At 40.3% G+C, this 12,259-nt stretch overlaps 1 protein-coding gene across 1 annotated transcript in view; it reads left to right on the top strand.

Moving 5' to 3' along the window:
- TMEM232 (transmembrane protein 232) overlaps window positions 1–12,259 on the top strand; it is a 303,917-nt gene that overhangs the window by 105,115 nt on the left and 186,543 nt on the right.

Here is a 12,259-nt window from a genome sequence, read left to right as displayed (position 1 = left end):
CTGTTGGTACGGGGACACAACCCATTGGTTTGAACTGGTCTAGCAAGACTCAAGGAAAGGAAATGAACAGGTAAGAATAATTTCACCATTCCTTTATGAAATATTAAATAACTGAGGTCCTAATGTAGTGAGCTGTGTTGTCCTTTAGTGCAGTGATTTACTCTTGATTTTCTTGTGCTAATCTTACTGTTGATGCAGTAAGAATTTTTAGAATGGAAATATATAAGTACTAAAATCACTGTGTAGTGGGCACACAAAAAAATAATGAAAGTCTGAATTTTAAATTGCTTCCAATGTTAAAAAAAAAAAGTGCTACATTTTAGCACAGTTGTTTTTAAACTTGTCTCGTAGAGCTGAATCTTTACTCAAGCTAAGGCTACAGTAAAGATGCAGTGCGGGAGCAAAAGGGTCATCTGAAGTGAAGTACACTTCACCCTAGAGGACTCCAACCTCAGTTGCGTCCAGTAGCCATCCTGGTATTGGATCAGAGAGTCTCCAGTGTTGCAAGACCCCTTCCCCCAGATCACTTTTACTTACTTGGTCCAAGAAATTGTGCAGTGGTGATGGACTTGTCCCATTACGTTCTTGAAAAATTGCAGTGCCTGACCCCAGTCAAAGGGGGAGGGGAGCTGGTTGGTGACATCAGAGGATCACGTAAGAACAGAAGAATTGCTATACTGGGTCAGACCAATGGTTCATCTAGCCCAGTATCCTGTTTCCAAAAGTGGCCAGTCCAGGTCACTTGGCATAAACCCAAATAGTAGCAATATTCCATGCTACCTGGGATAGAGGATAGGTCTTTGCATGGGGTGTCTGTAAGTTTTTGTGGGAGGGGCAGGCTGGTATCCAACCGCCTTTTTCCCCCTTTAATTTCTCCCTTCCTGTCAGTTTGTCAGCCAGTATCCATTCATGACAGAAAGGAAGATGTTTTACTTGGCAACAGTTTATGCTGTTTTTTTCTGTAAGTGCACATTCTTTAATGCCACTGCATCAGGAGTAAAAGGTCTCTAGTGCATGCATTAAAGCGCTGTGTGCTTTACTTTAGTACAGTGTTCTAACATACTGCTTATTGCATTGAGGCCTGAATGTTGACATTTTTAGTGTTTACCTTGTTTGCTTAGAAGTTTATATCCTATTTATTGTTGACCACTTGGTGGCCTTTTTAAATATTTAATTGATTTATATGCTTGGAGTTTATAGCAATGATCAGGAAACCATTTTTAGAAAGATATAAACTTAGTAAGCCTTCCCTTATGGTTCATCTCTTCTTTGGTGGAAATGGGGCAGGGGCAGGTGACTTTTTTGTACTCTATCTCCTCTTTCCTCAGTGGTAGTTAGGCAGGTTGCTCCTTTTTTCTTTGATGGGAAAGTAGGTGTGAAGGCGAATAGCTTTACTCCTTTCTCCTTTGTTCTGCACACTATTGGGTGAAGAAAGATGGGCTCAGTTCTCTTTCCTGAGGTGAGTTCCTGGCACAGCTGCAATTCCTATGTTAGCAAATGGGGGAAAGTAGTTCTGCTTGGTCACAGTGCCTCTTGATGGTAGATGCTAGAGAGGGAAGTAACTCACTTGGCTTCAGCGATGCCCTTTCCTGGTGACAGATGGGGGAAACAGCCTTGCTTAGTCTGCAATGTTTCTCTTGGCTTGTGGCAGGCAGGAGGAGGCAACTTCCCTGAGACAGAGACTGTCTTTTAGCAAGGTATTTCTTGCGGTGTTGACACTACCTATTTTGCATCCTCTAACTCCCTGTGATCTATCAGTGCTTCCTTCTTGCCACCTTTTGATATAGGCTGTATTTATGGCAAAATTTTGAAACTGTTGAACAGTTAATTTTAACTTGACTATTTCTATTCTGCCTAATCTTTACAGCTCGAAGCAGAGTACAAAAATTTAGTTAAACTGTACAAAAATAGTTTTACAAAAATCATTAACTGTAATCACAACTAACAAATCAACTGTACATATTTATTTTTTCCAATCTCTGCAAGAGACATCTGTATCAGACTAACTGTCCTCAGCAGTTTCCTTAACCAATGGCTACTGATTTTGTAGGGATATATTGATCGAGGGAGTGCCATATTGGTAATGTCAGTCACATTCCACTTTACAGTGGTGAACCTGACAGTGTCTCAATGGATAGTCAAACACATTGAAATTTTCTTATAGCCTTTCCTCAGTATATACCGGTACCTTTGAATAATTTTATTCTGGAGTTCTTTTGATGGCTCTGTGTTTGCCATATTTAGACCTTTGCTTCAGGTTCACTTCATGCAATAGAAGAAGCTTGATTCTTCCTCTAGGAGTGTTTCAGTCATCTTAGTTACAGGTGTGCGCTATTTATGTATCTTATATACTACTAAGAAAATCTTTGAATGGTTCACAAACAGGAACACCCCCCCCTATAAAACAATATAAATGGAAAATTGGAAGAGCCTAAGGAAGATGGGAAAAACAAAAGGCTATTCTGTAAGGATAGCTTACATCTCTCTTTGGCAGGAAGGAGGATCCTGTGTGAGAAATTCAGACAATATGTTACTAGGCATTTAAGCTAGTGTGTGGGGGTGACAAATAGAAGCAGGTGGATCAAGAAGTCACCCCCATATAATGCAAAACTGCAATGGCTATGGGGAAGATAATGTTAATGCCATCATCAAGAAAGTAGAAGGGGAGACTAGGCAAAACATTATACAGAAAATAATGCCAGTAAAATGTTGCTTGAAAGCAATGAGCACAAATACTCGTAGTTTAAGTAATGAAGTTGAGGATCTGCAAACCCTGATGTTAGAGGCTGACGGATATTGTTGCTTTCACAGAGACATGGTTTAATGATTCCTTTTTTAAGTTCAAATATTTTTATAGAGTTTAGTATAACATACAAGAACAGAACATAACCATAAACAATCTTATGTCTCTAAATTAATGACAAAAATCCGTATTCTGCTAACATTATGCATTTGTTAATTCAGTACTAAGAAAGAAGAAGAAAGGAGATAAGAAATAAGAATACAGTCCTGAAAATAAAGAAAAAATAAGTAACTAAACAAAAAGGAGCAGGAGAAAATTACAAACGCAAGGTTTGGCAATTAAAATTCAATGCGAAGAAATGCAAAGTGATGCACTTAGGGAATAGAAATCCACGGGAGACGTATGTATTAGGTGGGGAGAGTCTGATAGGTACGGACGGGGAGAGGGATCTTGGGGTGATAGTATCTGAGGATTTGAAGGCGACGAAACAGTGTGACAAGGTGGTGGCCGTAGCTAGAAGGTTGTTAGGCTGTATAGAGAGAGGTGTGACCAGCAGAAGAAAGGGGGTGTTGATGCCCCTGTATAAATCGTTGGTGAGGCCCCACCTAGAGTATTGTGTTCAGTTTTGGAGGCCGTATCTTGCTAAGAATATATAAAGAATTGAAGCGGTGCAAAGAAAAGCTACGAGAATGGTATGGGATTTGCGTTACAAGACGTATGAGGAGAGACTTGCTGACCTGAACATGTATACTCTGGAGGAAAGGAGAAACAGGGGTGATATGATACAGACATTCTAATATTTGAAAGGTATTAATCCGCAAACGAACCTTTTCCGGAAATGCGAATGCGGTAGAACGAGAGGACATGAAATGAGATTGAAGGGGGGCAGACTCAAGAAAAATGTCAGGAAGTATTTTTTCACGGAGAGAGTTGTGGATGCTTGGAATGCCCTCCCGCGGGAGGTGGTGGAAATGAAAACGGTAACGGAATTCAAACATGCGTGGGATAAACTTAAAAGGAATTCTGTTCAGAAGGAATGGATCCTAAGGAGCTTAGCCGAGATTGGGTGGCAGAGCTGGTGGCGGGAGGAGGGGATGGTGCTGGGCAGACTTATACGGTCTGTGCCAGAGCCGGTGGTGGGAGGCGGGACTGGTGGTTGGGAGGCGGGGATAGTGCTGGGCAGACTTATACGGTCTGTGCCCTGAAAAGGACAGGTACAAATCAAGGTAAGATATACACAAAAAGTAGCACATATGAGTTTATCTTGTTGGGCAGACTGGATGGACCGTGCAGGTCTTTTTCTGCCATCATCTACTATGTTACTATGTTACAACAAAAATCATTCAGTGGATCCCATGTTTTGTGGAAGTTCGCCAAAGATGAGTTACGTTCAGCCAATATCCTTTCATATTTAAGGACATTACAAATAGAAGCCCACCAAAAAGAAAGAGTGACTAGCTTATGATTTTTCCAGTTATGAATAACAGTGAAAACAGAGATGGCTAATAAGAATATATCAACAGAGATGGCTAATAAGAATATATCAAATAACTTGTGGCACTTAACCAGCTATCTTGCAATGTTTATTTGGGGATAGATGGCTCAGCATTGAACATCTGGGCTGACCGCTGACTGTGGCAGTTAGCTGGGCTTCTTCCTGGGGTCTGTATATCAGCAATAAATACCTCTGTCTACCAAAATTACAAATAGTTGACAAGTCAAACAGATCAGAATTTGGCAATACAACAAAAGTGGAGAAAAAAAGACATCAGGTATAACAGACCATCTCGTTGTTAAAGGACAAGCCTTTTGTATAATGAGAGGACCGTATCAATCATGTGTCTTAAAAAAAACTCCACACTATGTCATAAATTAATTTGCCAATTGTTTAGCTGAATACTTTGGCAACATTTGTAAAGGAGATACTCTCAGCCAATTCTAAATTCAACAAAACTTTTTCAAAAAAGAAAAAAAGAAAAAAACTTGGAAAGATTGCATGTCAGTTAGCCAACGGAGACACATATGTGGAGATGGTGGAAGATCCTTCTGAGGAGGTTCAAAATCTTATCCATAATTTATCCGATAGAGGTAAAAAAGAAGGTTTTCTTACTGAAAAGGAATATAAATTTTTGAACTATCGTTTTTTCAAAGTTCCTGTTTTTTATACATTGCCAAAAATCCATAAAAATATGGAACAACCACCCGGTCGACCTATAGTATCAGCGAAGGGCTCTTTATTGGAACGAGCAGCACAATATATAGACAGGATCTTACAACCTCATATGTTTTCGATAAAATCATATGTACGCGATAGTTCTCATTTTTTAATTCTTTTGGAAGCTTTACAGTTACAAGAACAAACGAACATTTTATTGGTTACATTAGATGTTTGTGCATTATATACATCAATACCACAAGAGGAAGTAATCTTAGTATTACAAGGGATTATGGATTCCAGACCTCGTCCTCAGATGATACCCACAGATTTCATAATTGATTTAATTCGTATCACATTGACCAAAAATTATTTTACCTGGAACAAAAATTTTTTTTTCCAAAAAACAGGAGTCTCCATGGGGGCTGCTTGTTCTCCTACCATTGCCAACCTTTTTATGGAATTTTTTGAGACTAGATGGATTTATACGTCCACTCTATTTGAACATGCTGTGTGTTGGCTCAGATATATAGACGATATTTTTATGGTCTGGAATGGCACAGTAGAACAATTGAATAGATTTGTTGAAGAGTTAAATTCATGCCATGACACAATCAAATTTGAAGCCAAACACAGCATTTCTGCCATTGCCTTTTTGGATATTTGGGTCACGTTAGAAAACCAATGTATGGCCACTTCAGTATACATCAAACCCACAGATCGTAATACCACTTTACAATTTGCCAGTATGCATCCTCATCACTGCAGAATGAATATTCCATTTGCCCAATTTCTTAGATATAGAAGGATTTGCTCTTCTACTAAGAGTTATCAACTACAATCTACACAGCTGGAATCAAAGCTGATCAATAGAGGCTATCCGAGAAAATTGGTATCTAAAGCTAAGAAACGTGCCAGGAACAATCATAGAGACTGGTTGCTACACTCTAGTCCGAAAACGCAGAAGCCGGAAGAAGCATTAACTTTTGTAACACGCTATAATGCACACACGGACAAAATATCTAAGATTGTTAGAAAACATTTAGGAATGTTGAGAGTTCACCCTTGTTTTAGAGAATTGCGAGTCATTTTTGCTTACCAACGTAATCGCAATCTAAATGATACGTTGTGTCCAGCAGAGGTCTGGCATTATGATAGATTCGAAAGACTTGAAGACGGTTTTCATGGAGTCTGTGGGCATTGTTCAGTTTGTCATATCATGTTAAGTTCGAATCAATTTTTACACCCCATCTCCAATAAGCGATACAAGTTATACTCCATAACGGATTGCACTTCAATCAATGTGATCTATATTATCATATGTCCTTGCGGATTATGTTATGTGGGACAGACATCTCGGTCCTTAAAGACTCGACTAATTGAACATAGACATTGTATTCAATCAGAGAAAACACATGAACCTATGGTTTCACATTGTGTTCAGTTTCATCATCGATTCTTAGAGTTAAGATGTATTGTATTAGAACAGATGAGGGTTTCTGAAAGAAGAGGCGATATTAGACGCCTCCTGCGACAAAGAGAACAACGATGGATTTTCGAACTTAAGACAGTCATGCCTGGGGGTTTGAATATAGCGCTAGAATGGAGAGCGTTTCTCTGATTGGAGTTCAGCATAGTGACGTCAGACGCTCAGCATAAAACGGATTGTGCGAGTGAAGAAACCGTCCGCCATGTTTTTGAACCATTGACCAGAGGAGACGGCGTGACAACTAAAAACTTGGATGGTTTTTGAAGAATTCCCCTGAAGCAGCTTGCATTTAGCGAAACAGGGCTTCCCTGTCGGGATTTGAACATTGATTTGTGGAGTACAGTGAACGATTAGCCGAAGTTATAACTCTCCGGTTCAGATAAGTACTCTTTCCAAGTTTTTTTCTTTTTTTCTTTTTTGAAAAAGTTTTGTTGAATTTAGAATTGGCTGAGAGTATCTCCTTTACAAATGTTGCCAAAGTATTCAGCTAAACAATTGGCAAATTAATTTATGACATATAGTGTGGAGTTTTTTTTAAGACACATGATTGATACGGTCCTCTCATTATACAAAAGGCTTGTCCTTTAACAACGAGATGGTCTGTTATACCTGATGTCTTTTTTTCTCCACTTTTGTTGTATTGCCAAATTCTGATCTGTTTGACTTGTCAACTATTTGTAATTTTGGTAGACAGAGGTATTTATTGATTATATATTCTACCTATTCCGGTTTTTGAATTGTCTGTATATCAGCCCCAGTATGTCTAACATCTGGGTAGGTGCCCCACCTGGGCAGTAGTGATCATCATACAGTATGGTTTTATGTAAGAGCTAAAATGGACTTTGGACACACAAAACTCAAAAGTCCTGGATTTCAAACATTACAATTTTAGTAAAATGAGAGAATGCCAAGAGAAAGAGCTGATATGATGGGAGGATATGAGAGAAATGGAAAGACAGAGGTCCAAGCTGAAAGTAGCTATAAAAATGACAATGGAGCGCAATGTAAGGAAAGTTTATAAAAGGAAACTGATATGGTTCTTCAAATAGGTGACTGAAAAAATAAAGGCAAAAGAGGCGGCATTCAAGGAGTACAGAAGAATGTAAGAAGAGAAACACAAAAGAATACCTGATAAAACTCAAAGAAGCGAAGAGAGAAAAAATGGCTAGTGATGTAAAAAGAGGTGAGAACTTTTTTCAGGTATATTGGAGAAGTTGAGACTGAAGGCTGCTGAGAACTGCGATGTGGAAAGTGATGAGGAAAAAGCAGATGTGCAAAACAAATACTTTTGTGCTCACAGAAGAAAATTCTGGTGAAGAACTTCAGTTGGCTGACAAAGGTATATATGGGAATAAAAGTAGATATCACGCCATTCACTTGAAGAAAGTGTTTACGAACAACTTGAATAAATTAAAAGTGGACGAAGTCATGGGACTAGATGAGATCCATCCCAGGATATTGAGGGAGCTCAGAGAGGTTCTGGCAGGTCCTCTCAAAGATTCATTTAATAAATCCTTGGAGATGAGAAAAATTCAATGGGATTAGAGAACAATAAATTTGATTCCCCTGCACAAACGTAATAACAGAGAAGTCATTGGGAGACGTTGTCGGAAACTACAGGCCAGTAAGTCTCTGCTGAAGGAAAAAATAGTGAGCTTCCTGGAATCCAACAGGTTAGAAGATCAAGACAACATATCAAATGAAAATTATGCCAAATGAATCTGATTATATTCTTTGGATTGAGGACATGTGCTAGATTTTGTCTATCTGGATTTCAGCAAGGTCTCATAGTGGCCTCGTCAAGAACTTAGCAGACTGAAGTTTGGACCCAAGTGATGAATGGATCAGTACTGGGGCCAGTTATGTTCAATTATTTTGTGAGTGACATTGCTGAAAAGTTAGAAGGAAAAGTGGATCTTTTTGCAGATGACAAGAGATTTGCAACAGAGTGGATACCCGGAGGGAATAAAAAAAAACATGAGAGAGATTCTACAAATATTAGAAGATCTAATGTTTGGCAAATAAAATATAATGTGAAGAAGTGCAGAGTGATGTACTTGGGGATAAAATCCAAAGGACTGTGTGTGCTAGTGGGTAAGAAGTTGATATGCACAGACCAGGAGAGGGGCCTGGGTGGATAGTGTCTGAAGATCTCAAGGCTGCAAAACATGTGAACAAGGTGGTAGCCATAGCCAGAAGGATGCTGGGCTGCATAAAGAGAACAATCACCAGCAGAAAAAGGAAGGTCTTAATGCCTTTGTAGAAATTATTATGCTCTGTTTTGGAAGCAGTATCTTGCTAAGGACATAAGACTTGAAGCGGTCCAGAGGAAGGTGACAAAAATATCATGATTGTGCCAAGACACATATGAGAGGAACAAAGGGATAGAGGAGAGAGATATAGACATTTAAATACTTGACACAGAGAAGCAGTAAGACTAGAGGACGTAAATTGAGGTTGTGGGGTGGTAGACTTAGGGGTAACATCAGGAAGTACTTTTTTATGGAGAGGGTGGTGGATGCCTGGAATGTCCTCTTGGTGAAAGTGGTGAAGACAAAAACAGTTACAGAATTCAACAATAGCCACAATGGATCCCTTAAATTAAACTTCATTGGCTCCCTATTGGAGAATGAGTCAACTTTAAGGCCATCACTCTAATCCACAAGATCATCCATGGAGTATCACCAAGTTACATGGTCAATCCATTAAACCTTCCGACTAGAAACATGTCAACATCTTCACAATCATAACTTAACCTGCACCTTCCCAATTGCAAAGGACCAAAGTACAAAACCTACCATGCATCTAACTTCCCTTACCTAGGATCCCAACTCTGGAATGCTGTACCCAGATACATTCGGTCAATTAGTGAATATCTTCCCTTTAGGAAACTGTTGAAAACTCATCAATTCAAACAGGTTTACCCAAATGACTTAACATACCATAAGCAAACATAAGCAATCCATCTATTTACCGGTTCAACTAATCATTAACAACAATGATTCAGAAAATATCTCCTACCACCTTCTTATCCTCCATGTTCTTCCAACTTCTCCTTTATCACCCCACCTCCTTACCTATCCCTATCCTTTCTCTCACACCTCTTCTATCCCATTTACTCCTTGTTCATTTGTCCTGTCACATACCTCCTTGTTGATTCTGTTACTACAGATTGTATTCTCTTGTTACTATGTAAGCCGCATTGAGCCTGTGATAAGCGGGAAAGCGCGGGATACAAATGTAATAAATAAATAGAGGATAATATCGAAACAAAACTTAACACATCAATAGCTATAAGTTCATTTGTAATGGGCAGGAGTGGTGCTTAGTTGGCTGCTCCAGCATTGAGGAAGTGAGCCCAGTACTGGACAGACTTCTATTGTCTGTATCCTGTGTATGTCAGGATATTTCTGGTTGGGCTGATGTGGACTTTGACAACAAGTCCAGCAGTGGGGAAGTGAAGCTTATGTAGGATGGATTTCTATGGTCTCTGTTCTGTATATAGCAAGACAGATTAGGCTGGGGCCCCTGTTCTCTCTGAGCTGAGCGGGAGTCCTCCACGCACAGTCCTGCCAGTGGGGGACGTGTTTCATTAGAACATTTTTAGTAATGAGAGACGAGCAAGTTCTGCATGATTCCAGGGAACCTGCCTGTTCCTTGCAATTGAAAATGCAGTATTGAAGCACTACCCCCCCTGGCAGCAATGCAGTTGAAGGAATCCCACTCAGCATAGAGGGAAGAGTGGCTGGAATGGCTTTTGATAGCAAACTCAGAAGCTGGGGAAATAGGGCAAGTGCTAGGCAGACGTTTACTGTCTGAGCCCTGAAAATGGCAAGGATGGATCATGATCAAGAATGAATATTTTATACCACATTCAGATTGTGTGTTGTGTATCTCGGTGGGAGAGGAGAAGACATAGTAAAGTGGAACTTAGCTAGTAAAATGTTGTAATAAAACTTTTGGATTGTTCATTAATGATTTGAGAACTATGCAGATCTTTATCTGCTGTCATTTACTATGTTACTACGTAAAATCTGCTAACTTGCTCCAAATCTGTCATGAATAACTAAGCCTTGCATTTCTTATGAAAGTACAGTGGGGGAAATAAGTATTTGATCCCTTGCTGATTTTGTAAGTTTGCCCACTGACAAAGACATGAGCAGCCCATAATTGAAGGGTAGGTTATTGGTAACAGTGAGAGATAGCACATCACAAATTAAATCCGGAAAATCACATTGTGGAAAGTATATGAATTTATTTGCATTCTGCAGAGGGAAATAAGTATTTAATCCCTCTGGCAAACAAGACCTAATACTTGGTGGCAAAACCCTTGTTGGCAAGCACAGCGGTCAGACGTCTTCTGTAGTTAATGATGAGGTTTTGCACACATGTCAGGAGGAATTTTGGTCCACTCCTCTTTGCAGATCATCTCTAAATCATTAAGAGTTCTGGGCTGTCGCTTGGCAACTCGCAGCTTCAGCTCCCTCCATAAGTTTTCAATGGGATTAAGGTCTGGTGACTGGCTAGGCCACTCCATGACCCTAATGTGCTTCTTCCTGAGCCACTCCTTTGTTGCCTTGGCTGTATGTTTTGGGTCATTGTCGTGCTGGAAGACCCAGCCACGACCCATTTTTAAGGCCCTGGCGGAGGGAAGGAGGTTGTCACTCAGAATTGTACGGTACATGGCCCCATCCATTCTCCCATTGATGCGGTGAAGTAGTCCTGTGCCCTTAGCAGAGAAACACCCCCAAAACATAACATTTCCACCTCCATGCTTGACAGTGGGGACGGTGTTCTTTGGGTCATAGGCAGCATTTCTCTTCCTCCAAACACGGCGAGTTGAGTTCATGCCAAAGAGCTCAATTTTTGTCTCATCTGACCACAGCACCTTCTCCCAATCACTCTCGGCATCATCCAGGTGTTCACTGGCAAACTTCAGACGGGCCGTCACATGTGCCTTCCGGAGCAGGGGGACCTTGCGGGCACTGCAGGATTGCAATCTGTTATGTCGTAATGTGTTACCAATGGTTTTCGTGGTGACAGTGGTCCCAGCTGCCTTGAGATCATTGACAAGTTCCCCCCTTGTAGTTGTAGGCTGATTTCTAACCTTCCTCATGATCAAGGATACCCCACGAGGTGAGATTTTGCGTGGAGCCCCAGATCTTTGTCGATTGACAGTCATTTTGTACTTCTTCCATTTTCTTACTATGGCACCAACAGTTGTCTCCTTCTCGCCCAGCGTCTTACTGATGGTTTTGTAGCCCATTCCAGCCTTGTGCAGGTGTATGATCTTGTCCCTGACATCCTTAGACAGCTCCTTGCTCTTGGCCATTTTGTAGAGGTTTGACTGATTCACTGAGTCTGTGGACAGGTGTCTTTCATACAGGTGACCATTGCCGACAGCTGTCTGTCATGCAGGTAACGAGTTGATTTGGAGCATCTACCTGGTCTGTAGGGGCCAGATCTCTTACTGGTTGGTGGGGGATCAAATACTTATTTCCCTCTGCAGAATGCAAATAAATTCATATACTTTCCACAATGTGATTTTCCGGATTTAATTTGTGATGTGCTATCTCTCACTGTTACCAATAACCTACCCTTCAATTATGGGCTGCTCATGTCTTTGTCAGTGGGCAAACTTACAAAATCAGCAAGGGATCAAATACTTATTTCCCCCACTGTATATAATATCCTTTAGATCTTGCATTTCTCTTGGTAATTTGTTCCATAAAACTGGATCCACACTTAGAAAGCAAGTTTCTTTGTTGCAGCCAATGAGACATTCCTAGGTCTTTCCTAGAGACCCTGCTCCATTGAATGCAATGGTCTTTCTGGTCTATATTCCCTAATACAAGGTGCTAAAATCTTGGAT

The sequence above is a fragment of the Microcaecilia unicolor genome, chromosome 2 (genome assembly GCF_901765095.1).
Source record: "Microcaecilia unicolor chromosome 2, aMicUni1.1, whole genome shotgun sequence".
Classification (NCBI taxonomy): domain Eukaryota; kingdom Metazoa; phylum Chordata; class Amphibia; order Gymnophiona; family Siphonopidae; genus Microcaecilia; species Microcaecilia unicolor.
The sequence above is the reverse complement of the archived record's forward strand: the minus strand, read 5'-3'. Positions and strand labels throughout refer to the sequence as shown.